Source organism: Chiloscyllium plagiosum, unplaced genomic scaffold (assembly GCF_037043375.1).
Source record: "Chiloscyllium plagiosum isolate Xiang-an unplaced genomic scaffold, Cpla_swu_hap1 HiC_scaffold_12, whole genome shotgun sequence".
Taxonomy (NCBI): Eukaryota; Metazoa; Chordata; class Chondrichthyes; order Orectolobiformes; family Hemiscylliidae; genus Chiloscyllium; species Chiloscyllium plagiosum.
Window position 1 is genome coordinate 52,576,954 of NW_028270150.1, and position 27,774 is coordinate 52,604,727.

Consider the following 27,774-nt stretch of genomic DNA (forward strand, 5'->3'; position numbering starts at 1 on the left):
CAAGTTGTAGGCCCACTTCAGGATGTACTCCCAGTGTGCGATGGGGAGGGGAGAGGGGAAACGTTCAAAGAACCGCCAGGCATTTCCCTTATTTGGAGGAAGGCCATTCCTCTTGTGTGTAAAGGCAGGGGAGTTTCCTGCTGGTAGCGGCTGGAGGCAGAGTCTGGGCGTATTCTGGCATTTTTTTTTTTGAATGGATGCCCTTTTCCTAACCCCAGCCTAGCCCCGATTGAGAACTTGGTGTAATGTGTAAGGGTGGGACATGTGATTGGCAGGCTGGCTGCTGCAGGGGAGTCGGCGATTGGCCGTCACTGACTGTCGCTTGTCTATAACAGGAGCGGAGCGTGTGCTCGGGGGCTGAGTCCCCGCTACAATCACACGGAGATATTCACTCAGTGTCTGCATCAGCGAGCAAGCGGTGGGCGCTCTAACACAGCGCAGCGCAGCGCAGGCAGCCAGCTCTATACCAGCACCCGGAGGGGGGGAGAGAAAACCCTCTCAGCCGCACCTACTGCAGACCCCTCTCACCCCGCATTATTCAGCCACTCAGCTGGCCGCTCAGTTTTAAACCACGATTTAAAAATCCTTCCTTCTCTTCTCTTTCCCCACCGAGAGTTCACGGGACGAAACAAAATGCTTTAAAACCACCAGCAGCGACATGTGTGGTCTGAGGTTTTCTTTTATTTATTTTTACTTTTTTAAAACATTATTATTGAACAGGGATGAAATAGCGACTTCCTTAAGACAGCAAGTTGCAAGCAGTGACATCCAGTAGCAGAATTTGTTGAAAACTTTTTTAACCCAAAAAAAATTAACAAAACGCAGTAGCGTAACGGAGGGGACTTCCAGCCAGCAGCCTGCCATGAGGAAATACTGTCGAAAGAATGCCTGACCATCACGATGACTTAATCAGACCGGGTGAGTTAAAACAGTCATCAGTAACTTGTACTTTTTCTTCAATAAATTGTTAATGTACCAAGTGATTTGTTTTCTATAGAATAGATTTTTTAAAGATTAGACTGCATGAGAATGACAGCTAATTGTGTATATTACAATGTGTAAGCTGTCTGACAGGGCTGGGGTAAAGAAACGTGCACTCTGTGACATATAGATTGTCCTCTATCGTTTATAATTTTTGGGTGACATTCTCCTCCTTTCCCCCCCTTTCTCCTCCCACTCCCCCCCTTTCTCCTCCCTCCCCCCCCCCCCCCCCCCGTTGAAAAGGAAACCAAAGGCAAATCTCCAGTTCTGTGTGAAACCTATGCTGACTGTTAGTCACAGGAGCTTGGGGGGAAAGCCTACCACGTTTTTCATGAGCACTTAGGTGTGTGTCTTTAATAGGCTCCAGTGTCTGAAAGGTTAATGTGTAATAGTTGTAAATCATGTTTGACTCAATAGTAGTACATTTTTTAAATGAGGGAGGGGTGATTAGGAAATACAGGGGAGCAGGGGTCAAAATGAAACTAGAATTGAAGGCAGCCTGATACACTAAAGTAAAGTGTTGAACAGGAAAAGAATAATAAAGGAGCAGCAATAAAAGTTGGTTTAAGATAAGCTTAAGTGTAATGGTGAAGGGTGGAGTGACTCTCAACACTTGTAGAAATGATGGAGCCTTGGCGCCAATCTATCTATGCCCTTATTAAAGGTGTGGTCCAATACCATGGAAGTTTCAATTTGTGAGAAAGTTTAATTGCTGCTGCCTTGCAGGTTGACAGTTGATGCATGTCAGTTGACAACAGGCCAGACAACATTCCCAAGTTACCTGACATTCAGTTAAGATTTTTAATTGTGGGAAATGTTGGTAAAACAAGTTCTAAACATGTTTTCTTTTCATTCCCATGTAAACTATAAGAACAATTTGTAAATGTGATACTGGTTGGCATTTCTGACTTTATATAAAGGAGGTCAGGTTATTTTTAGAAAGTTAGATTAACTTTACAATTGTGGTAAGGAGCTTTTGTTTTTACTGGTGAAAATTATTTCCCTTTACTAACGAAAGAAAACTTCTCCCAAAAGCCAGTGTTCCCCTGTTTAAGTTGTCTTGATAAAAATACCTATGCCAACAGAAGATTGTTTAAAATCTCTCAAACAACTTCCACCCATTAGTACAAGGGTACAGGAGAATTGGGCACTAATCACAATGTTGATGACACCCATCTCACTGCCCACTCACAATCTGGTATTCTCAGTTGCACAAGAAAGCAAGCTGGAGGCATCATAAATAGAGGAGTGTGTATCTCAGTTGAACATTTTTATGTGGCACAAAGATCATAAGTTTGTGGGTGTGTCAGGTACAGTTAGTGAATTGAACTTGTCTGTCGTGGGATGAACTTATTGTTGCACTGACACTGTCACCAACTACCAAAACTACTTGCAGGAGGTTGTCTAAGCAACCATAGAATTGGAGAATTTTATAACTTAAGGTTGTTTACACCTGCTGGTTGCCTGGAAGGACTATCCATTTCATTCCCTTGCCCTCCATTTTCCCAAGCGTTTCTTTATTTTTCAAATTTATCTTTTTTTAATATTTAGCAACAAAAAGCTATAATGGATTTTATTCCACCACGTTTTCCAGTAGGGCTGTCTATCCCTAACAGCTTTTGTTTTAAAGGCAAATAAATTAATATTGCTTCTTAGTCACCCATAAAAAGGAAGGCATCATTAAAAAGCAGAATTTAAGATATCATAATGAAGCCAACTTTCAATGTGACAAATGGGGTTTTAAAAAAGTTTTAGTTGCTCTATTTGGCATCTTCTTGTTGCATTCTCTTCTAACAATGAATCTTCAATTTCTCTTGTTCCTCGTGCTGACTAAAATTTTTCAGCGCTAGAATCACCTTGACAAATCTCTTCTGTAACATTTCCTGACATGTCCAAGACTGGTTAGGTTGAAGTTTGTCTATTGTATCCAATCATTTTTTAAAAAGTTGAATTGCTTCTGTTTTGTTTTGGCATGCAAGAACTCATCTGGATGATCAGTTGAACTGAATATGCCTCTTAATGAAGGTGAAAGTTGCAAAGGCCTAAAGAACGTATAGACCCAAGAATGTCACAAACAAAAATAATTTTCTTTAGAAGTCTAATAGACAGAGAACATGTAATGACAAGAGTTACTTGGCTGAATGAGGAACGTTGGGATTTTGCAATCTCCATCTACAGCTTGCTTGTCAGAAAAAACTAGCATCACAGTAAGGCTTCAGGACCAGAAAATGATCTGCTCCTGCTTGTATCTCCCTAAGGAGATCTGCTGTCATGGTATGCCACACTTGTCTGTCATGCATCGTTCTCAAGTTCACTATAGCTTGTCTGGAGCCATTCTATGCTGTCCACTGTTCCACTACACCTTGACCCTTATTTCTGATGCCCTTCATTTTTGTCAGCTCTGATTTATTTCTTCTGGATGCATTGCTTGTGCCATTTCATTTACCACCTCATTTGTCTTGTGGTCTCTAAGGATTTTCCTGGCTTCCATATTTCAAAGACATCCCTTTTACTGTTCCTCAGTAACATATTGGTCCAGTACACTTTTTTTCTACTCTGGCAGAGGCATTGGCATCCCACACGTCTGTTGGCGAACTGATGCTGGAATTTCCATCAGCATGGGACTGCTGAGCAGCAGATACTCCCTCTTCAAGTTCTGATGAGAGAGAACAGTAGCCAAGACCCGGTTCTCAGATTTTCAGAGTTAGGGTACACAGTTTATGATGTCACTTTAAAATTCTACAATACTGAAGTTTTCAGTCATGAAAATAAAGGGCTCTTCTCTTGCCATGTTGAATGCTAAGTCAGCTAGTGTTCGCTTGTTGTGTAATGGATGTAATTCTTAACTTTGCTGAGACCTTATCTACTTGTTCATGTGAGATCACATTAGTTTTTAAGGGCTTCTTGAATTGTTCTGCAAGTTCTGTCAGCGACCTAGAGGTGCCTGTTCAGGCCAAGTATTACTGAAAGTCATGTTGGATACTTAAGTCAAGCTTTCACTAAGTTAATGGTTAAGAATCATCATGCTGACTCAGTCACCTCATACCATGTATTTTTGTTATTAAAAAAGGCACAAGGATCAGCATTGATGCTAGCGTAAGGGTCAGTGAGTTTAACCATAGAGTCAATGTGAGGACCTATATGTCTTCATACATATAGGTGTGATATTTTTCAATTTCAAAGTTTTAGAGAAGCGGAACTTGTTAATGTTAGTGGTTAGACAATAAAATTGCCCATTTTTTGTTTTGTATTTTCATGCCCAATAAGTAGGATTCCTTTGAGGGCTCTTGAGTGTTTTTGGTTTGAACGTTCTCTAGATAGTTGTTGTGATGGAATGCCCACCTACAATAGAATGAATGTGGGATAATTTCAATGAACATCACTATGAATTGAATTGTGATCCCTTTTCATGTAAGTGAAAATACTGAGCAAGTCAGTCCATGCAACACCTTCAGAAAATGAGACTTTTGTGGCACAGTTATCTCCATTGTGAAGGGAGAAGTAGATATGTATGTAACCTATGAGTGTCCCATTCATGATATCCCTGCTCTATTCTTCAATGCAATCATCATTTAAAAGTATTTCTTTCCTTTTGATTACCTTTTATATCAGATAAAGAATGTAATAGTTTGTATTAGTTTCCCATCTTACCTTAAAAAATTTAAGGTTCTTGCTAGAATGAGATTGCTTGGACTTCTAGCTTTTGCTTCTATTGTGACAGTCAGTGCAATGAATCACATGTTCAAGTGATCACAGTTGAAATTGTCATAAACCATTTGTGTGACAACATTTGCATGTGACAGGAATAATGAGATAATGCTAGCTTCAGGAATGTATTTTGCAATGACTTGTGGTGTGGAGTTGTGGAGATCTTCTGGCTCACTCCTTAGCACGTTCCACATTTTGATGGAGATTTACCTACAAACATAAAACACATTCTAGCCTTTTCATCTATGCTCCTTTTATAGAAAGTAAGAGCACAATATCCCCCAATCTGGCCTGTGGCTGCAAATGACAGATGTCCTGCTTCTCAGAATCTCCAACGGTGATCTCCTGCTTTCCATCTTCTATTGGGGGGGAGGGAAAAGGGAGCTCTAGCCAAAACACCTTACTAATTTACAGTAAAGCTGTTTCATGATGCCTAATACAACAATCATTAAAATGGGCATGGGTATCTCACACATTCAGTCAGAATGTTCTGCTAACTCTTCAGGACTATGTTGCACACTCAGGTACATCCCACAACGTTATTACTAGAGTTGAAAACCCTATAGAGTGGTGCATCATCGGTTCCTCTTTGGAAGTGACCATTTTCTTTTTTTTTCACCCCCCTCGATGTAGTTTGTATAAGGTTTTTACACTAACATGGAGCAAAAAATATTTTGCTTGTAAAAACTGGATGACTTGGAAAATGAGCAAAATATCCTTTCCAGTTTCTAAATTTCGGTTTGAATTCTGGTCAAACAAATCTGAAGATTCCCTTTGTCTGTGTGTCTGTCTGTCTGTTTCTCATTCATAATGTTAGCAAGTGTAAACAACGGTGCAGTAGGAACCATTCTCCTACAGGTCAAGGGATAACCAACAACTGAAACTCTGCACACTGTGGATCACTTTATTATTCTCTAGGTATTAAGTATGGCAACTACTGCTCTGTTTCTTGTTCTGCATCCCAAAACTCACTCACTCCACTGAGAATGGTGAAGGGAAAATTGACATGTTTTTATGAAATTGTGGTTGAAGTAATTTGCTCAGTCTTGATAGGTGGGATATTATAACACATTTGCCTGCTGAATTTCAGTTGTTAGTGTTTGCTCTGTGGAGGTGACCAATATGGAAAAATGTTCTGTTCATCATTGCCATCTGTGGGAATCCTTGTAAAGCATATTTTTTCAATGTATAATAAGTGGTGTTATGCCTGACTTCAGTATCACTGATTCAGATTGTCAAACACGTCATATATTCTTGTGCTTAACTGAATCATTAGTTTCAAGGGGCACTGTTTCACTTAAAATTGTTTAACAGATTTATTTTAGTACCCAAATTTATGCATATTACATCAGAACACAGCCTGTCATTTGGATATGGCATGATGTATTGAAAATGATACATGCTTTTATATCTTTAAGTCAAACATTAGTTGTCAAGAACTTTTTTTTGTCCAGAAGTCTAATTTGTTCTGTTTTTTTAAATATGGAAGTTCTGCAGCTGTACTACATCATGCCAGGAGGATGTTGTCTATTTATCAAGCTAGTGGTGTTAATCTGGAGTTGGTTAGTCTTGATAAATTCCAGGGTAACATGTTTTTTTTCATTTTTCCCTCCCTTAATAAAAGATTGGTTCCCTGATTTTCCCCAGTATGTTACTATTGCCTCACAGCATCGGGGCCCAGGTTTGATTCCACCCTTGGGTGAATGTCTCTGGAGAGCTTACACATTCTCCCTGTGTCTACGTGGATTTTCTCTGGATGCTCTTGTTTTCTCCTATGGTCCAAGGATGTGCAAGTTAGGTGGATTGGCCATGGAAATTAAAGGTTTACAGGGTAGGGGTGGGTCTGGCTGGGATGCCCTTCAAGGGTCGATGTGGACTCAGTGACCCTAATGGCCTGCTTCCACTCTGTAGGGATTCAATGATAAGTTACCAGTTCTGGATTTGATGCTTGGACATTCATGAGCTGGAACATCCAACTATCATGTTGTAACCGAGAGCAATGTAGTACCAGACCACTTGCTTTCATCATTGATTTTGAGATTTTATTTGTAATTTTTGTGTTCTAACCTTTTTTTATTTGCAATCAATTATAAAATTCAGATGTTCTGTTACTATACCATAATGTTATTTCTTCCACTGTTGCTGTATGTATGACTGTTCCAGTATTCAGAGGCATTGTAAACTAGCAGTACCTGAATAGATGGGTGCTTTTCTGACTTTGACCACAACAAGGTGTAGTATTACTAAGTGTCTTCTCACTATTTTTACTTGTGTATACTTACTAATACTGATTCTTTAACTGGAATGCAAAGCCAGCTCTGAAGGGAAATTTTTGCCCACAACTACTTGTACATCAGAAAATTCTGCCTCCTTAAATTGTTGCCTGACTGTGCTAACACTTTCACTGTTTTGTAACTTAACGCATTCTGATCATCCAACATCTTAGTATGAATCATTGCTTTGTCATTTGTGTACACCTTTCTCAACCTTTAAATGTTAAGCCAATACTGCACCTTAGCCTAGTGGTCCTTTTAGGGACTGCACACAGTATCCATTGCCTTTATGGTATAAATCACTTTAAGAACAACCAGCAGTGAAGAAACATTTATGCTGACCAGGGACTATCTGAACAGGCCCGTTAGTTAATAAGTCAGAGTACAGTGGACAGTTGTTTCTAAACAGCTAAATATCTTGTCCCAGTGTAAACTGTTAGTAGGCATTTTTGCTACTTTTAACTTCTTCTTGCTCATTCTCAAGGGGAAAACCCCACATTGAAACCAGGCTGAAATCAACTGGCTGGAGCTCTGTCTGGGGTCTGCATGTCCCACTGTTCTGTCAGAAGAATGTGTGTGCTGGGCAGCAGACTGCAAGGTGAAAAATGTTAATGAAAATAAATACTGAGGGAAAATATGTGCAAGAGTGCCCTTTTTAATTTTATCTTAAGATGGTCAAAAAAGTCCCTAGTACTGTATACAGAAGGCACTTGCAGAGATATTTTTGGCTTTGAGTTGATACCTGAGAAATTCCAGTAATAGGACAGTTACTGACTCACTATTAATTAAATATTTAATTTGAAATGGTTCACCACATTTTTGTGTGAACTGTCTACTGTACATATTTGAGTAAAGCTTGCACTTTTTACACTGACACAGCACTAATGTGTGCTGTTGGTGCCACTCTATGGCAAACTATGCACCCCTTAATTAATCTGAAGCCTGTGGATTCTAAATGTTACTTACTCTGAAGGAGCAAAAATGTTGTTTTTCTGCAGATCCTCTTAGTCTGTTATTCAGTGCATGCCCACTGTCTTCCTTTTGAAAGTCTATCTTGTGACTTATTTGCTTTTCGAAATGCTGTAAAATAGAACTGTGCACAAATTATTCCTCCTATACATTTAAGGTTTATTCACTCATTTATAAGCATTTTCCCAACTTTTAAGATGCGGACTCTTACTATGATACATTTCCAATGATCTCGCCAATGCTCTTCGTTACCATACTCGAGATGTGCTCTGCCTCACATCAGGTCACTGTGGGGTTAGGTATGGTGGCTATTGTTTCAGAATTACCTTGCTGTTGCTACCAATCCAACAAGACACACATACTTACTTCCACTCCTATGTCTTATGGTCTTATGAAGTACCTTTTTTTTTAATGGCATAAGTAAGGCCATTCGGCCCATCGAGTCCACTCCGCCACTCAATCATGGCTGATGGGCATTTCAACTCCACTTACCCGCATTCTCCCCGTAGCCCTTAATTCCTTGTGACATCAAGAATTTATCAATTTTTGCCTTGAAGACATTTAGCGTCCCAGCCTCCACTGCACTCTGTGGCAATGAATTCCACAGGCCTACCACTCTCTGACTGAAGCAATGTCTCCGCATGCATCAGGAGAAAGTGCAGGGCCAAGGTAGAAAACCTATGAGATGCTAATCAGAAAATGAGTGTTTTGGAGGAGAAATGTGGCATTACTTTAGAGTTAGGAGGAAATTCTAGAGAATGCAGCTTAGGCAGCTGAAGGCAAAGCTGGTGACAGACCGCAGTGAGAATAGCATACACAGATCAAGGGTTTTGGAAATTCATGAGCCAGGAAAGATTTGAAATGGGGGCTGACGCCAGCAGAACTAAAATTCGAGCATCACATCTTGAATTTAACACACTCTCTAGCCAAGTCTAATTTTAGTGATCAAGTAGAGAGGGGATCAGTGGGTGAGAACTGGGTGTAGGATTTGGGACCAGGGAAACAAGGATTTTGGATGACCAAGTTCATGGAGGATAGACTAACTGGGACAAGATTGGAATGTCCTAAATTGGCAACAATGATGGAATAAATGATGGCTTAGGTAGCAGACAGCTGGCTCCACTACACACACAGCCTGATGTTGGAGAAGGAAGTGGCCAGATTTGAGATTGAAGATGTCACATCAACCGTTTCATGTACTTGGGTAGGATAGCAATTGCAAATATCAGCATCAGTCCGGGACAGTTCTTGGGCTTGGCATGGGATTTGTTGCAATCTTGTGTTAACTTCAGCCTTTCCGGTGTTTAGCTGGAAGAAATTGTGGCCTGTCCAAAGCTTGATTGACATTGAAAACTTCCAGATAGTTGGTGCAGAATGAGCTGGTATGATCTGTTTACAATCTATTGAAAGTGATCTTCTGTCTGTGGATGAAGTCCTGTGGGCTGGGTGCAAATCAGCAAGTAAAGCTGACCCTTTCGGATATAATTGAAATGAAACCTAGTATTGCTGAACTGGGTTATTTTAAATTGGCTGGTATGTTTAGTTCAAATGTGTCAAGACATGGAGAGACTGCACAATTCTCCATGAGTATTTAATTTGGTTCAGTGGCAGCAATAAAATATAATTGGACAGATTATTTAAATATAAAGTTCTGGGACAGGTAGGATTAGATTTGAAGGGACACTGTGTTCAAACACTTTGTAGGAGAAAGGAAAGTTGCAACGGCTTGGTAATTTGAAAGGACATAGAAATTGATTTGTGGACTTGTAAAGATGGTAACTTATAGCAATTTCAAAGGGGAAGGGACAATATCTTGGATAATGGAAATATTTACAGTTTTGACAAAATGAACCTATATATATGTAAGGCCATCAACATAAGATGTCGCAAGGCACTTTGCAGATGTGATAAATAAGATTTGATAATGAACCACAAGGCAATATTAGGACAGACAATCAAAATCTTTACCAAACTGGTACATTGAAGGTGGATAAAGAAGCGGAGATTTACTGAAGAAAATACAAATTGTATATGAAGGCATGTTGCTAATTTATAGAACAGTTAAAATTGAGAAGCTTCTGAGCACAGATATGTTGAAGAGTGTAGAACTTAGAGCTACACAAGGGTATGGCCATGGATGGATTTGCAACAAGGATGAACATTTCTTAACCAGCTGCCATTGCAGGCAATGGGTGAAAGGTGAACAAGGTTGCTGGATAAGGATTTCAACTGATGTTGAAGCAGAGTAGGATTTTGGTTTGAATGATTAGAAACTCTCCCTTTTATGACACCAAGATTGTGAGCAGTGTGAATCACTCTTTCTCAGGAGAGTTGGAGTCAGGAACTATTGAACAGTTTGTACAGGCTGAAGATTGTAACTTCAGTCTTTCCAATAATTCTCCTCCTGTATGGATGTATAGCAGTCCTTAACAAGGTTGAAAGCATTGAGAGGTATTGGTTAAGTAGAGCTGGGTGTTGATGTCTTGCAAATGTGTGAAAAGAAGTGCTGTCAACTAGCAAGGTGATCGAAAAAGAAGGTACATTGTCAGTAATTTAATGGGAATGGATTGAGGATGGATGCTATTCCAAGATGAATGAGCAACCAATGCATTTTGGTATGTAACTGTTTGACTTGATGAAGTAGAGCACAGAGGAACCATACTGGGGAAATGTCGAGAGCAAGGCTTTGGCTGGGAACAGGGACATCAAGAATGGAGCAAATGGTTCAGTGAAATATCTGTAGAAATATTGGAGTGAATGGAAGGCTAAAAGGCTAGGCAACGAGGAGTTTGAAAGTGAAGTTGGATGTTTTAATCATTTGCTTCCAGCGCTTGACTTGGAAGTGTAGGCTGAGGGATTCTGGCAAATGTTTGGTGATTGACCTTGTCTGTCAAGCTCAGTGGATCAGAAGCACTTTGGCTGATGACCAGCTTGACATGTGGCTGTGGAAAATCAAACTTCTGTCAAGAGAAGGCCAAAGATCCTGGGAAGGTGATGGTTTTGTTTCTACTCAGTGACCAGGTGTAGATGCTAGCAACAACAGCATTTCATTGCCTGTCCCTAATTTTCATTGAACATTATGATGAGCTGTTTTTTTGAATTCAGAGGAATGGGAAAAGTGGATACCGCAAACAAACTCTTTAACTTTCTCACAACCTGAGAGATGAAGGGAGGGACAGTATCAGAAATCTTGGTTTTGACAGCAATGATTTTGAAATAGAAGGGTTGGAGCAAGGTAAGTATTACAACGAAGAAAATATCTTTGAGGGATAACAGGATGATGTGATCTACTCCCCTTCAGATTTTACTAGATTGGTACCAAAAGCAGAAAAGCTGGGTGGTTTTAAATTTCCATTCTGAGGTTGGGGAAGAGGACAATTATAACACTAATCATAGCAACCTTAACACAACATAAATTAGACATCATTTCTGAGACCCTTCCAGCCCCAGACTGTTCAAAGGCTTGTTAATCTCTAACTGGTTATTGCAGCATAGTTACTAAATGAAACTTAGAGCTGATTATAACATTGCAATAATAGAGAAACTTATCTTGACAGCCTGGGAAAAGGGAGCTTAGAATTTGAAGAAGTTTCTGTAATTACATAAGGATTAATGAACACTGATTTATTTAGGATGTGAGCTATTCCACAGTGAGTCATTTGTAACTTGGTTCTCATTCTCAAAATAAATCTGAATGAATCAGCTAGTACTTGAATCAGTCCAATTGAACCCAGTCCAGTTGAAAAGAACCATCTAGAAACCCGATTAAAACTTATCAATGTAGGGAGCGTCTAACCCATTTCATTCCGAGTCAGACAGTAGCTTAATTATTTGATGCACGCAATTGCAGCCAGATGGTCAGTCATAATGACATTTAAAAGATATTTCTCATTGACCAGTGAGTTTCTTGTGGGGCTGTTGTGTGTTCCCTGTGTTCATGTTCTATGTAATCATGGTAGAATGAATCAGCACAAATAATTAGGGACTTTTGGGCATCTTGGCATCTGTGGTGTAACTCCAGGACAAGTGAAGTGACTATTCAGTATTGGAGTATTATGAATGATTCAGTTCCTGTTGGTGTGATCCTGCTGACAACAATTTGGTTAGGAGAGCTCAAAATGTATTAGAATGTGGATGTGGTGAGCCTAGTCATCATCGAGGTATTTCAGAGGAAAGCCACATCAACTGTAAAAATGAACTTTGAACTCCAGATCTCCAATAATAGTTCCAGCATTGCTTGTTAGGCTTGGGGCTTCATTTTGATTTCTTTTCGATTTATCTGCCATTGGAAATTGTGGATATAAACTAGAACACAGCTAGTTCTGAAAACAATTGGTGCTTACATTATTTTACCTGTATTGCTGTTTAAGTATAATTTCTAAATATTGTGCTGTTGCAGATTAATGCCTTATTGCTTTAAATTGCTGCTAGTTAAGCTTTTTGATTAATAAGGATATAAACCGAATCTCCAGAGCAAATGAAATGGGGATGTAAAATTTTAGAAATTTTCAACTAGTGGTTATTTTCCATGTAGAAGCAAGTTCAAAATGGGAAGAGACTACTAAATTTGGTTAATTTCCAGTTTCTCCTTTAATTCCTTTTTCTGCTTTTGTTTTTTTTTAAAAGGTAACATTCAAATAAATAAACTAATAAGTAGGTTACATGACTGTTGTAAAACCTGCCCAGCCTTTTGACCCATTGGCTTTCAATGGAATGAAAATTTGTGGGTTTTACAATTGAGGGGAAATCCACTCCACTAGGTTATTGCCCAGAGGATAGTGAAATTGATCCTTCTGATTTGTTTGTACCAAACTGGCATTCACTCATTTGATTGTGGTCGACTAACTTAACAACTGCTTCCACAAGCTCTGCCCACTCTTCTCTCCTGCAGGTGTTAGTGGTTTGCAGACCCTGAACTGATGAACCTTTTTGTAACCTCCCTGAAGCGACCAATCTTCACATGCATCCTTTTTGGGAGTGAGCGGCAACTTCAGCCGGGAGGATCCACTACTCTACTTTGCTTCCCCTCCAAGATTTTTTTTTCTTCACTTCACTCTAACCTTTTTCCACTGTTGAAGCCATTACAATTGAACCAAATCTTGCCCTCCGTAATTAAAATGCGCATGTTTTGAAATTAGACTTTTTAATATTTAACTTCCACTAATTTCAATTTATCTTGCTCCAATTTTCTTAGACTTGAAGTAATTTATCTGTGCTATTTAGTGTTATATGCACAATAAACTTCCCTTCAACTTTTTGTTTTTGAAGCTTTACAGAATTCAAGCTTTTTTAAATTACTTTGTGCATTCTTTTACTGCATTTGCATCTTCTCTGTCCTCCCTATGCTTGTATAGGTTTTTCTGGCATCTTGACCAGAATCTAATACAGTACCTGAGTGTTATCTGAACAGTGCATTGTAAAGCTACAACATAACCTCTGGAGACGAAGAACTGGAAGTTTTCCCTGCTGTACAGCTCTTTTTGGCTGATAAAATGGAGAAAAGCCACAAGGACAACTTGACAATGCATCCATGCCTTAGCCCTGAGTTTGTTTGGCAGAGGAAAGCCTATGGAGAGGTTGATTCTCCAGCCCTTTCTTTTCCACCTCACTCCTCTTTTGGACATGCCTGCTGCAGTAGTGGAATCTTTTTCTAGCTATTTTGCTTGAGCCTTCCTAGCAATTGGTATATGTCTTGATTAGCTTTCTTCAGTTCTGGTCTCTTTATAGAGCTTGTCAGATTCAGACCTTCACGATGTTGGGCAGTCCAAGTCCGTCCTGCTCATGGGGAGGAGGGAAAGTGTGTATGTGAATGCAGTGTCCCAGATCACTTTTATATGGTGATAGCCCGAGAAGCAGGAATTATTTACTATCAACAATAATAACTTATTTTTTTTTTTTCAAGGCTGTTTGTGATGAGATCAAGGATTTTGGGAAGAAGATAGGTTTCTCAACCTCATTCTCCTATTAGTAATGGTCGAATGGTGGACCAGAATTGAAAGGCCGAATAGCCTAATTCTGTTGCTATATCTTCTAGTCTCACTCATTAGTGAGTGTACAGCACATGGGCATGAAATGGTGTACAGAAAGGACCTGAATTTGCACACTAAAAGAAGGCTGAGTGGAATGAGTCAACTGTTCAGTATCTTTCCAATAGCGGCAGCAGTAGCTGATGTTAATCAGAAATTCATTCTACCAAACCTCTTTTTTGAAGTTCATTTCTCCCTTTTAACACCAATTTAAAGTTCCAATCAACTCCAAGAAAATCTAGGTTGTATGCCTTCAAATTACTACATTATCCGAAAGTGTGTGTGGGGGGGCAGGATGAGGAGGGGAGTTGACAATTCCTGGGGAAAAATCTATTGAGGCACTTTTGAGTTGGGATCCAAATAATGAATGTAGTTTAGAAGCAAAAGTACTGCAGTGTTCCACTCAACACTTCCAATCAATTGTAATATTACAGTTCCCTTTGGTACTCCTTTTTAAAGCCAGTTTCTAATCTAATCACCTGTCTGGTGACAGTTTGGTTAGAGTTGTTACATCAAGAGACTTACAATTTTGACTTTCAGCAAACTTGGATCATGGAGCATGTGGCTTTCTAACTTATCGGTAACATCCTCAAATAGGTAAAGACTCCTTGGGAAATGCTGTTATTAATTCTAGATGGATGAGCGAGTGATGTTACTGAGAATTATTGTCTGTTTGAAATATTTAGAATGGAGGGGTTATTCTAGGATTCTGCTGCCAGTGGAACTCCAGTGGAACGTTAAGTTAGAACAACCTAAACCCAAACTTCCTCTGAGCTTTTGGTCATTCTGCTGTAACACATGGTGTTGTTAATGTGAATTCACTAGAATGTGATTGACAAACTGGGGACACTTCCTAAAACGCACACTTTTAAAGTGTGTATTTGTTATAATGTGATTCCAGCCCCATTAGGTTAAAAGGTGCTGTTATTACACCATTTTCTTATAACTCGAGGTTGCACGAGAATGGGACTCCCGAGTTATAGCAGAACTGATTGACTGTAACTCATTAGCTCTTGTGTTACTCATTTCCAATTCTGCAAGGCCACACCCATCGCAGTACTATTTAAGGGCCAGAGAGAGCCAACATTCCCCAGTTTGTTTTGTAACTCTCCCATACACCATCTGAGACTGAGGGTTTAGAAGTCTTTATTTAGTGTTCTGATTAAAGATTTTGTCACATTTTGCTTTTGAGAACTGACTTCCTCTCTATTTGATTAAGGTTTTTTTCTTTATTTCTCCAATCACTTGCCATCCATATCTTCTAGATTCTTGGTATATCTAATACCTCTTGATGTCCTTCAGCAAACTTTGTATTTTTTTTTCTTCCTTTTACATAACTTTCCCCTCTTTAACTTTGTCCTATTTATCATCATGATTGGCTTAAAATTAAAAAAATAAGCAATTTTATTGCGTTTTTAGCATTTCCCTATTTAATTTCCATTTAATTTTGCCTGCATTCCTTCTTGAAATTTAATCCCACTTTTGGCCTGAGGTTGATTGCTACATACTTTTTTTAAATTGCCCTTATTCTTAAAAGTTGCTGCAATGAAATGAATCTCCCCCCAGTCACTAAAGTGAATTGGGTCCAGTTGCAAATGACCCTTTTGTGTGGTTTATTTTGTACCAGTTTCACTAGTCCTGATGTCACTTTAATTCAGTCTACAATGTCTCAATTATGGAGACATTCAACTGAAGTGGAATTATCACTGAATTTAGGGCCATCGATTGGTGCTGCCTCTTTACGTACCAAGTCCCACCCTAATATTTTGCAGGAGCAGCTTGGCCTGTTCTGTGCTAGCTGGCGTTATTCTCTAGAGGTTGGAAGACTAAAACTAGACTAATCTGCATTACTGGTTTAATCAATGTTATGATTGCTGCCTTTATACTACAGCTGTAGTCTGCCCACCAATAGTGGGGTGATAAAGAGGGAAGGTGCATTGAAATCTAAAGTTCCAAGAAATGGAGCACTAGTAACTGGAAATGATTTTAGGTGTTGGTATTAGGTGGTGCAAAGCCATGAGAAGATAAACCAGGGCAAAAAAATGCATTGGGGACCAGAAGCCTGTACTTGCAAAATATTTACAACTCTAGTTTTTGAGTAAACCTGGATTGTGAAAGGTGAATGATCAGTCCTAAAGTTGTCGACTCTGGAGGTGATAGCATTCAGTAGGGGCAAGTGTGCAACCAGAAACCAATTGAGAAGTGTTCCATTTTATAAATGGTATGAAAGCACTCCTCTACTTAGATGGGCTCCAGTGTGTGACTCCTGCTTTAAAATATCTAAACTTGAGAAATTAGAATGTGAAAAATTCATAAGGCAAGAAATATAAGCAGAAGCTATAATGTTACATTGAAAATACCTATTACAATCACATCACAGTAAATTAATACGAATTCAATGTTTCACAAACTTTGTTCTTCAGGGATCTTTTAGTTGAGTTGCATTTAACGGTGAATTTGACGTCAGACTTGGGTATGACAGGGCTATGACTTTAACCACTATTATAGTAAGTGAATCTGTGAACAGCACGTATCTCTGTTGCATGTCTGAATTTTGCTGTTGCATTCTAACATTTTTTTTTTTTTTGTTTTTATTTGCTATAGATACTACAACTGAAACTCAGGCTACCAGCTGAGCAATAGCTATAGTAGTACAACAGTTCCTGGCCTTCCAAGTAAGTACTTTTTATTACCTGTTCTATTCCACCAGTTACTGTGTACTTGAACATAAGACTTGTCCCTCATCAGTCCAGATACCAATGCTGTAGGCAACATGAATTCTATTCTAGTACAGGCTCTGGTCGACTATCCAAATAAACAGCTAGTTCTGAAACATAACTACAATGGAAATTGTGAAGAGGATCTTTGTTACCTTAATGTGTAAAATGTTCAAATCAATATTTAAAAACTTAAGGTTTCAAACAAGTTATTTTAAATTACCCATTTTCCCAAAATTGGTATCCTCTAACTCATTCCTTCATTTTCAGTTGCTCAACCAAGAGGCCAGGCTACCTAAGAGCACATTGAACATCCCCAGATGCACCTTACTCACATTAATACCATTCCTGCCTGAAAAATTAAACTTCGTTTCCTTGTAACTTCATATGGACTTCTTACTGGAGACTTTGGCTGCCCTCTTAGGGTATAATTCACTAGCTTTTCTTGCTTGCTATTATTTAGAGGTTTTCTTACTTTTTGATTGTATACATCATTCAATAGCATGTGGAAATTCAGGATTAATTGACAAATACAAAATTCATTTTCAAAAGCTGAAGACTCTTATTTCGATTCATGGATTTGTGATTGTTTGATTGGAAAATAACAACAGGCTATGTAGTAGGCAGATATTCAATGAAGCTCTCTTCCTGTCTTAACCCAGTGCACGTATATAAATTTCCAGCACGGCTCTTTCAATCAGGAGTGGTCGCCTTCACTTTTGTCCCCTTTAGCCCTCCAGCACCTCGTGCAGTGATTGTCACAGTTGCAACCAATTCCACTGGTGTTCCTCAAATATCAGTGCTGGGACCTCAGTTTGTAATTTATATAAATGATTTGGATGAAAACTAAGGTCTAATTATGTTTGCAGATGATACAAAAATTGGAGTTGTGGATAATGAGGAAGCTTGTCAATGGATGCAGTAGGATATAGATCAGTTAGAAAGTTGAGTGAAGAAATGACAGATTGAGTTTAATCTGGTTTAGTGTGATGTGATGCGTCTTGGGAGGTCAAATACAAGAGGAAAGTATACGGTCAATAGCAGGACCCTTAGGAGCATTGAAGTACAGATCTTGTGCAAGTCCTTTGCTATCTGGGCTTAGGCATGCTTGCCTTCATAGGTCAGGACATTGAGTATGAAAAGTCAAGTCACATTGTAACTATGTAGAAATTTAGGCTGCGTTTGGAGTATTGTGGACAGTTCTAGTCACCACACTGTAGGGATGCTTTGGAGAGGGTGCAAAAGAAATTTACTAGGATGTTGCCTGGGATTGGACTGTATTGACTATAAGGATACGTTGGACGCACTTGGATTGTTTTCAATCGAGCATTAGATACTGATGGGTGACCTGATAGAAGTCTATAAAATTGAGGGGCATAGAAAGGGTGGAAAGTATAAGTGCTTTTCCTGGAGTTGAAATTTCAAATACCAGGGTGCATCAGTTTAAGGTCAGTGGGGAAGTGTTTAAAGGATGTGTGAGGCACCCTTTTTAAACCCAAGGAGTAGCAGGTACCTGGAGCATGCTGCCAGGGAAGGTGGTAGCAGCCGATTATGATAGCACCTTTTTAAGAGGCATTTAGACTGACACATGAACAGGCAGGTGAAAGTGAGGACTGCAGATGCTGAAGATGAGTGGTGCTGGGAAAGCACAGCAGGTCAGGCAGCATCCAAGGAGCAGGAAAATTTGACGTTTCTGGCAGGAGCCCTTCATCAGGAATGAGGCTGGGAGTCTCTGGGGTGGAGAGGGAAATTGGGGGGTGGGGGGGTTGGCGGAGAAAGAAGGTAGCTGAGTGTGCAATAGGTGGATGGAGGTGGGTATGAGGTGACTGCTCAGAGAGGAGGGTGAAGCAGATGCGGTGGGGGGGGGGGGGGGAGAAGGAAGATAGCCAGGTAGGACAGGTCATGAGGATGGTGCTGAGCAGAAAGTTTGGAACTGGGGTAAGGTGGGGGCAGTGGAAATGAGGAAACTGGTGAAGTCCACATTGATGTCCTGGGGTTGAAGTGTTCCGAGGCGGAAGATGAGGCGTTCTTCCTCCAGGCGTCTGGTGGTGAGGGAGTGGTGGTGGTGGAGGCCCAGGACCTCCATGTCCTCAGCAGAGTGTGAGGGGGAGTTGAAATGTTGGGCCACAGGGCAGCGGGGTTGATTGGTGCTGGTGTCCTGGTGATGTTCCCTAAAGCGCTCCGCGAGAAAGCGTCCAGTCTCCCCAATGTAAAGGAGGCCACATCGGCAGCAAAGAATACTACAAATGACATTTGTGGATGTGCAGGTGAAACTTTGATGGCTGTGGAAGGCTCCTTTTGGGCCTTGGATGTAGGTGTGGGTGCAGGTTTTGCGATTTCTGTGGTGGCAGGAGAAGGTGCCAGGACAGGAGGGTGAGTTGTTTGGGGGGGGGGGGCGTGGACCTGACCAGGTAGTCACGGAGGGAACGGTCTTTGCGGAAAGCAGATACGGGTGGGAAGGGAAATATATCCCTGGTGGTGGGATCCACAGACAACAGGGATACAGACCATATGCAGGCAGATGGGATTAGTTTAGAATGTTGTCATGATTGGTACAGAAATGGTGGGCTGAAGGGCCTGTTCCTGTGCTGTACTGTTCGACGTTCTAATTCTGAACCATGAGGGGTTGAACTATTTGTTAACCTCTCAAGGTTCTGTAGTACCAGTTAGCTTTCCTTTTAGAGCTAATATACATTGGCTGATCTAGTTTTGTATCCAACTCTCAACAAAACAAAAATAATTGATCCAATTATTTATGAAGTGCTGAGGCTAAACTTTGAGGTTGACTATCTAATTGCAACCTGATACAGTTTCTCAAGTGATTACTTGTATTTATTCAGGAAAGGTGAGTTTTTTATTCAGCCCAAATTACTCCTGAGATGGTAGTGATCTGTCTAATTCAGCTGAATAGTTTACTAGGCAATTGCACAGGGAAGGTGCAGTTAAGGGCAGTTAAGAATCAACCACACTGAATCCAGACCAGGTACAGATGGCACACTTGCACAAAAGAGCATTAGTGAACTAGGTACTTTTTTTAAAACAGTAATCCACTTAAATCTGAAAAATAGAAAGTTAATATATTATTTAGTTGGCTACATTTTAAATTCCCCATTAGCTATGGTGGGATTTGAACTTCTCTCTAGATCATCATTATTAGTGATCCAGAAATTTCAACTAATGACACGACACAACTGCTGTCTCATCCTGCGCACCTATTCTTGCCTCATTCTGCCCCAACCAGAATATGGCTGGAGAGACTATGGAATTTGTGTTCTATCTGACTATGAATTGAATCTTTCCAAAACACTTTTGAGGGATCAGTTCTGTACTTTTGAGTGATTGCAAATGGGGTCTGGGGGGAGTGAATGGAGGGAAGGAGGAAAAAAAAAGTGAAGGTGACTATTCTTGCATGTTAGAAAGGAATGTTGGATGAAGACTGGAATGGAATTTCATCTTTTTACCCTGGCGAGATGAAGGTACTAATATAATTATGTGCTAATGGGGTAGGAGAGTCTGAATCATCCTTTACTAAAATGTTTAATCGTTTATTCTCATTATAACGTCAGTTTAAACTGCAGAAAAATACATCTTTGAATCTCCTCCTGTCAGTATGCTCCACGCTACTTGAAATAGTTACTTGGCAAGTTTCCTTCTACTTTTAAACTGGAGGTTTAATATTTTATTGCAAAGTGCTAGTCAAGTGATCATTGGCTACTGGTGGTGTATATGAACAGCAGTGTCCCAATGTAATGGTCATTTGGGGCTCAATTAAATGTTACTTTTTAGAGTGATGGTGAAATATGTTGGATGTGTCTGTGTTCTGAGTAAATTAAATAAATTTATCTTCAGTAGCAAGCCATGAGTCAGTTGGAGTGTGTAAGTAAGGGAATATTTTCTTTGTTTTTAGTTCGTTGCTCAAAGACACTCAGTCAATCTCCACCACAAAAAGGACAAGGAGTCAGGTCTGTAATCACAGCATGGAGTACTGAATCCACTACCCATTTTGCCCCTCGCACCCCACCACCACCAACGTAGTACCAACTTGGTAATGCCTGCATAATCCATGTTGAACCATGAAAGCAGCAGCAAAGTAGTCAGTGAATTGCGTGCACAGACTGCAATAGTATGAAGGCAGCAGTGGTCACATCTTGTGTATGTTACAGGAATGGAGCAGAGGCTGTGGTGAGGATATGCTCATCGCCACTGATAAAGGGCTGCACAGCAAGCCAGACACTTAACACTCCCAATGTATCCATACAGCCTTCTGTTAGCGCTGCAACGGTTGGAGTACATTATTCATTTCCAAACTGTGCACAATCTTGAATTCTGTATCCAGGAGTCTGTGAAGTTTGATCATTGACAGCAAAACAGAAATTAATGAACTTCAGTTGACTAATGAGATCAGTGGAGGTGTGTATGTGGATAAACTGGCATTGAGGTAGAGGAGCAGTTTTTATGGACTGAGTGGCCTTTCCCTGCTGAGTATCAGATTGTGTGGAGGGGCCTTTTCTTTAGTGCTGTGCTGTTGTTTTTCTCTGACCCACCTGAGGCTGCTGCAGGTGATCTTTGGTGTCAGAAAGCAGAAAACCAGAGGTGTTGGGGTGATGAAATAGGGAGGTCCATGGTCATATCACATCAGGATGCTCACAATGAAACAACTGATTAGAAGGGATGAGTCTGGAAGATGCTATCAACGTCTAGCTTCTGTGATGTTGCAGGATGTGTCAAAAACAGCTGTGAAGAAGAGTCCCTCTCTTTTCTATCCCAATAAAGAGCTCAGTTCTGTTTTCATTTCTGATATAGTTTTTTCCCTTTCTATGCCTGTATTATCCTCTCAGAATCTGGAGATCAATATTAGTTTAGCTTTGTATTCGTCCTGAAGTAAAGTCTATTACTTGGTTTGCCTTATTAACACATTAGTCTGTTTTTTTTTAGCAATTTGAATATCTGTAAGCTCATTCTTTTGTCTACCCTCCTTGATTTTTCTGTCAAATGGACCACCTTCATTTATCCCTGTCAGAGACTTGATCAATTGCACATCCATTCTACATGTTTATTAAAACCTTCCTGTAATTTGTCTTTGATCTGTTCTGAATTAACCACATTCCACCCAATTTCTGTCTTTGAACTTTCTTACAGCATGAATTTGGTGAAATTAAGTTTATTAAATTTTTTGCTTTATTTCAATTATCAATTACTTTGACACTTTTTTTACAGCTGAATTTTTCAAAGCAGTGATTTGAAGGAAATGGAATCCGTGCATTGTCTCATTGGTCACCTAACTGTTTTATGTTGCAGGGTTTAAACATAAAACTGACTAATATTTACTTGATTAGATTAGATTCCCTACAGTATGAAAGCAGTCCATTTTTGGCCCAACAAGTCCACACTGACCCTCCAAAGAGTAACCCGCCCAGACCCATTTCCCTCTGATTAATGTACCTACCTAACACTATGGGTAGTTTCGCATGGCCAATTCACCTGACCTGCACATCTTTGGATTGTGGGAGGAAACCGGAGCACCCGGAGAAAACCCATGCAGACACGGAGAATGTGCAAACTCCACACACACAGTTGTCTGTGGGTGGAATCAAACCTGGGTCCCTGGTGCTGTGAGGCAGCAGTGCTAACCACTGAGCCACCATGCCATCGTAATTTGTATTAGCCCTTGAAGATTTGGAAGTGATGAATTGGCTCTTAGTTCTACCACACAATTCTTTAATACAAGGTTATGCCTGAAAAGAATGATACGTATTGCATAGTGAAACATTGTTGATTTCTATCTGCAGTGGTTAGCTGGATTTGAAGTTATTTCTCATTACTGTCCATCTATATATTAACTTAGGAAAAAGAACCTCTGCATTAACTCTGCATTAAACAGAGATCTGATTTATTCATCTGAAATGATAACGGTCAGCTAAGGAAATAATCTTGGTTTTGAAATGGAGGTCATTGCATGATTCTTAGAAATCAGACTAGTTTGGCGTCATGAGGTCAATGAAGGCATTTTTGACCTTTTTTAGGTGGTGAAATTACAATTTGACACAACGAAAATGTTGAAATAAGTTTAGCCACATCTTATAATAAAAGGAAGTGTCTTTTAAGGCTGTCTGGTTATAAGCAAAACTTAAAACAAGTCAACTTGTATTGTTACAGCATCAGGTTGGTTCCATTCTGAGCTCCATTTGCTTCTGTGATGCATTCCATTCAGCTGGATCAGAAAAGTAACTGCACTACCTGACTGAGGAATGGTTCATGTACTCAGCCTAAAATACAGAGCTTATAGCTCTTTTGCAAGGATTTAAGGACAAAACCAATCTTGCTATTCCTATCATTCTATTTGAGGAAGCAAGCAATTGTTCTAGACCTTGGGTAAAGTAATCCATCCCTCAGTTCTACATCTGATTGGCCTATATCCCTGTCCTTCTGAATGATTTTCTCCTTCCCATTGGGAAGGTGTCCACTTTGGCTTTCTATCTGGCAAAGCTGAGATTTAATCATCAGTGAATCACAAATAGTACACCCCATTGTAAATGTTTCAGTAAACTGTTTCACCATGTTATCACAGTATTGTTCATCTCTCTTCCCCAGTAATCAGATTAAGAGGAGGGAATCTGGTGATCTGTGCTGTTTCCCAACCTAAAATGAAGAGCAGTTATGGTACATTCATGGCCAAGATCATCATAACTGCACAAGACAAACATTCAACCTAATCTCTTCCTGATCTACATGAATCATTCCCCTCTGAGTCATTAAGGAAGTTGCATGTCAATTGTATGACTGGTCCTTTAACCATTTTTTAAAGAACTGTGCAAATAAGATGAAACATTTGTGCTTGTCTTTAGTAACTTGAACACCTTTTTTTGGCTTAAAATAATTAACTTTGATGACTGTGTAACATTCTGTTTTGACAGGGCTAATGTGACAGTGACAGCTGTGTACTGACAATCTCCAATCAACGCTTCCGTGCCCATCACTTGCTCAGTAGTCAGTGTAGATTCTGTCTCCATCCAGCAGCTACATCTGGCTACTGGGTCTCTGATGGTATCACACTGTTCTGTTCCTGGTTCATTTACATTCTGGTTCAAGTGGCTTCCTGTCCAAGGTGGATGCACTGAAAGATAGTATGTTCAGATGGACACTGCAATTACTGAGTTGAAGTCCTGCTGATGCTACTGTTGTCCTTAGTAATGGAGGCTTATAGTTGTAACTGTACTCCATAAGGTGTCAGATTTAACAAAGTTTGGGGTGTTGGGGAACAGGCAATTAATAAGCAACATCCAATTCTAATATGGATTGTTACCTTCAGATTAAATAACTCCAACTGCAGTCAGTATCTTGTTGCATTCCTCTTGGTTGAGCTCTTTCATCTTGTATCACTTAACTTTTTTGTGCTTAATTAGTTATTCTTTGAAATGTGACCAATATATGTTCATCTCTTCTGGATTGTTTATCTGTGCTGTCTGAAACACGCTTTCATTTGTTACTTTGCAAGCTGTATGATTAGACATCAATCCTTGTGAGCACCTGCACTGGAAGATGTTGAAATCATTCGGACTGCACTGAGACCACTTCCTTTCTCAACTGTATCGGTGTCGATCAAGTCAAAATGATTCCTCTCAACTGTTTTTCACCAATCGCATTTGATTCCAAAATTGTGAACCATTTAAAATGCTGCGCCATCCTTTACCCTGCTGAGCTTTGATGTCTTACTGGAGAGCTTAAGTGGATAAAAAGTATATCTAGCTCACGGTCAGTCACCTTGCAAGTGTTTATTTTTGAAAATCATTTTACTCTCTAGTTAGAAGTTTATAAGATTGATCCGCAATCTTAACTCTTAAGATTCCAGTAATAAAAACTAATGTTTAGTTTCTGTGGAAAGCAGAGTTTTATTAGGCTGGACCCATAACAACCTTCCCCCACCTGGACTATGAGTAACTTCAGAGATTTCCAGCAATAAATTTTGAAATTCCAAAGGACTGTTTACACTTTTGATCCTATTATTTCTCAAGATTGTGATTATATACTATTTAGTGATTAATATTGAGAATGTTACAATTAACGAGTAACCCAGGTTAAAATTAATTCTCATGCATAAAATCTACAATTGAAAAGTTAAAGGAACAGATGACCAATATGTAGGTGCCCAGATGCTTCATTTTTCTCACTATGTCCCAACAAACTCCGAAGATGATGGGCGCAGTGACAGTTTGTCTTCATCCAGTCTCAGTTTACATTCGACTATCTGAAATTCTGTTCTTTCCTGCAAAAACACAATTCCCATTGTATTGCACAGTATACAGGTAACCTGTATCCATCCTCCTCCCCATGAGCTCTCAAGAGCGTTGTCACCAATGTTTTCAGTGACTTCTCCATTGCTGCTGATAGTTTTATTAAGGAAAACAGTATTTACAGATTAGGGTTGCTAACTCCAGGCAGCCACATTCTGGGGAATGTTCTCACACGCCCTCCTGCCTTTAACTGTCCCTTCTCCCAACTTCTCTCATTGGTTGCCCAACATATCTGTCATTATGGAGCCTGGCTTTTCAATGTATCCTGCATTTTGACTTGAAGAACCTGGTCACCCTCCCTGTATGTTTAATAATTTTGAAGTCGTCAATACAGACCATTTGCAAAGATCAGTAACAGCCCCTAGTGGTAAGATCAAGTTCTATATCATTCCTTTTTTATTTCTCTGCATATCACTACTTCACCTTATGAATTTCTTAATTTGTTCAAACCATGTGCAATCTTTCCTATCCACTCAGCCTTTTTCAATTCTTGTGATATTCTGACATAACTCAAATAGAATTTCTGGATATAGGTCAATAGACCATAGTGTGTTCAGAGTGGTGAAATGTGAAGTTACTACTGACCTGAGGAAGACTAAACATTCTAGGAGGAGTGGTGGAAAGGAAAAGCCTAAGATCTGTGCTGGGAATACATAGTACCTCATTTTGGATGGATCGCCTCCCATCTATAGGCGTATTTTAAATGTTTGTGTTACATCAACCATACAAAGATGTTTCAGAATTCAATTTGCATGTTCATTGTCACCTTCCCACACAGTGTATTCTGTCTCAAAATGCACAATTTTCCCTATAGACAAGTGCATAGAGACTTGCAAGTGAAAACAACACCTACCTAGACGTAGTCACTCAGGAGTTCAGCAATGAAATGCCATTATCTTTGCAGTTTCATCTAATTTTCAAGGAAGAATACTTTACTCCATTAAACTGATACAATGTAATCCATTGTAATGGTGGTGATTACAATCAGAGATACACTATAAAGCATTGAAATCCCAGTACATCCATTGCATTGCAATGAGAGTGCAGCCAAATATTTTAGTAGATTGGTTTTTCTTGTCATGTACAATGTGGGAAAAATTCCAATTCTGGTGAGAAATCAAGCTACTTTGAGCAGGCTGAAGGCAGTCCATGACAGGGACTTATGTTTATCCAGGTTTGGGCCTGAACCTGGCATACAATGTAGAATTCTGTGTTTGTATACCAACAGCTACATTGTCTGCTGGGTTTCAGGCTACTTGGAACAATTGAGAATCATTTGAACATTGCAACGTGGCTAACTGGAATGAAATGTAAGTATGTGTAAGTTTTATATCAAACACTAATCTGTCACCAGTTTTGGACAGCCTAGTTGCTCTGAATTAAGGATCAGTTCCAATACTGCCTATCACTACAATCTGCCAGAAAAACATTGAATCAGTTTCTTAGCTAAGTATAATAACCAAGTGAAATGTCCCAACTGTAGTTACCTGGGAAACTGAGGTGTTTTGTTTAACCTGTCTTAAAAGCAGCCACTGAAGCTATTGGATATTTGTATTGAATAACTGATCAATAATGACTGCCTCCTCTTACATGTCTTTTCAGTTGACAGATGAGAAATGACATGCATGGATGAGGAAGTTCTAAATGTCAAAAACTGTCCATGGGACCATAAATTGTAAGAGTCCAGATTAGAGTAGTGCTGGAAAAGCACAACAGGTCAGACAGCATTCGAGGAGCAGGAAAATCGACGTTTCGAACAAAAGCCCTTCATCAGAGTCTAGTCTTGACTCTAATCTCCAACATCGGCAGTACCCACTTTCGCCATAAATTGTAAGAGGCAATTGTGCCTGTGTCAGCCCCACAAAAAAGCATTCGGTTAGTCCTACTCCATGGTTTTGCATTTTGTTCCCTTTTTTCAAATACTAATCCAATCCCTTTTGAAAATTAACTATTGAGTTTGCTTTCCATTTGAAATAACTCCATAGAGGCTTACACCCCATCACCAAGTCACCCCTTACTTCAAATATGGAGAGTTCTGTCAGCTCAGAGTGAACAGAATGTCTGTCTGATACCCCTGTTCTTATCTGTCAGCCAGGGCTCCCCGATGGTGGCTGTTAATCTGGTCCAACCATGGAACTCATGTATTCTGATGTCCACCTGGCTGACTTTGTTACAATCACTACACTGATCATAGGTAACTCATAGGAAGCAACTTATCTCCACTCTAAATCTTATTATTCGAAATGCTTCACTATAAAAGCTGTTTTTGAAGTACTGAAATTTCCAGTGGTGGTGGTATTGAGACCAGACTCTTCAACATTTAAATTCATAAGTGGAGTACATAAAGTTGCTCATTCACCAAATTAAGTGCAGTACATATAGTTCCACAATGGAACATTTGTCATTGAATTTTTAAAATATGTGGGATGGAGCAGCCAACCATTATTTTATGATGTCCACTTTAAATTGAATGTTAGTTTACAGGTTGTATCCATAATCCAGTATTACAGTCTAAATATGTGTATGATGGTATTGATTAATAAAAGAATTAAAACAGTTAACTACTTTTCCTATTCATTGTGTGATGTACCTCAGAACAAAATCTGTATAATTTGAAAAGGTTTCTCAGGTTAGTAATTTCTAATCAACTTATGACATACATCTGGGGCAGGTGCAATTTGAACGCAGGCCTTCAGAGATAGGAGTGCTACCACTGCATTACGAGAGCCAACCTTCCCCTATCTCAGGGTAATTCTAATCACCGTGCTATCTTGCTAGGAAATTGCATAGGTTGCTGTCATACAGATTT

At 39.6% G+C, this 27,774-nt stretch overlaps 1 long non-coding RNA gene across 1 annotated transcript; it reads left to right on the forward strand.

Moving 5' to 3' along the window:
* Window positions 1–366: 366 nt before the first annotated feature.
* LOC122555151 (uncharacterized) lies at window positions 367–27,526 on the forward strand. The gene is made up of 3 exons (XR_006313189.2): window positions 367–918; window positions 16,562–16,632; window positions 23,589–27,526. It is a non-coding gene; the product is annotated as an uncharacterized LOC122555151 (long non-coding RNA).
* Window positions 27,527–27,774: the final 248 nt, after the last annotated feature.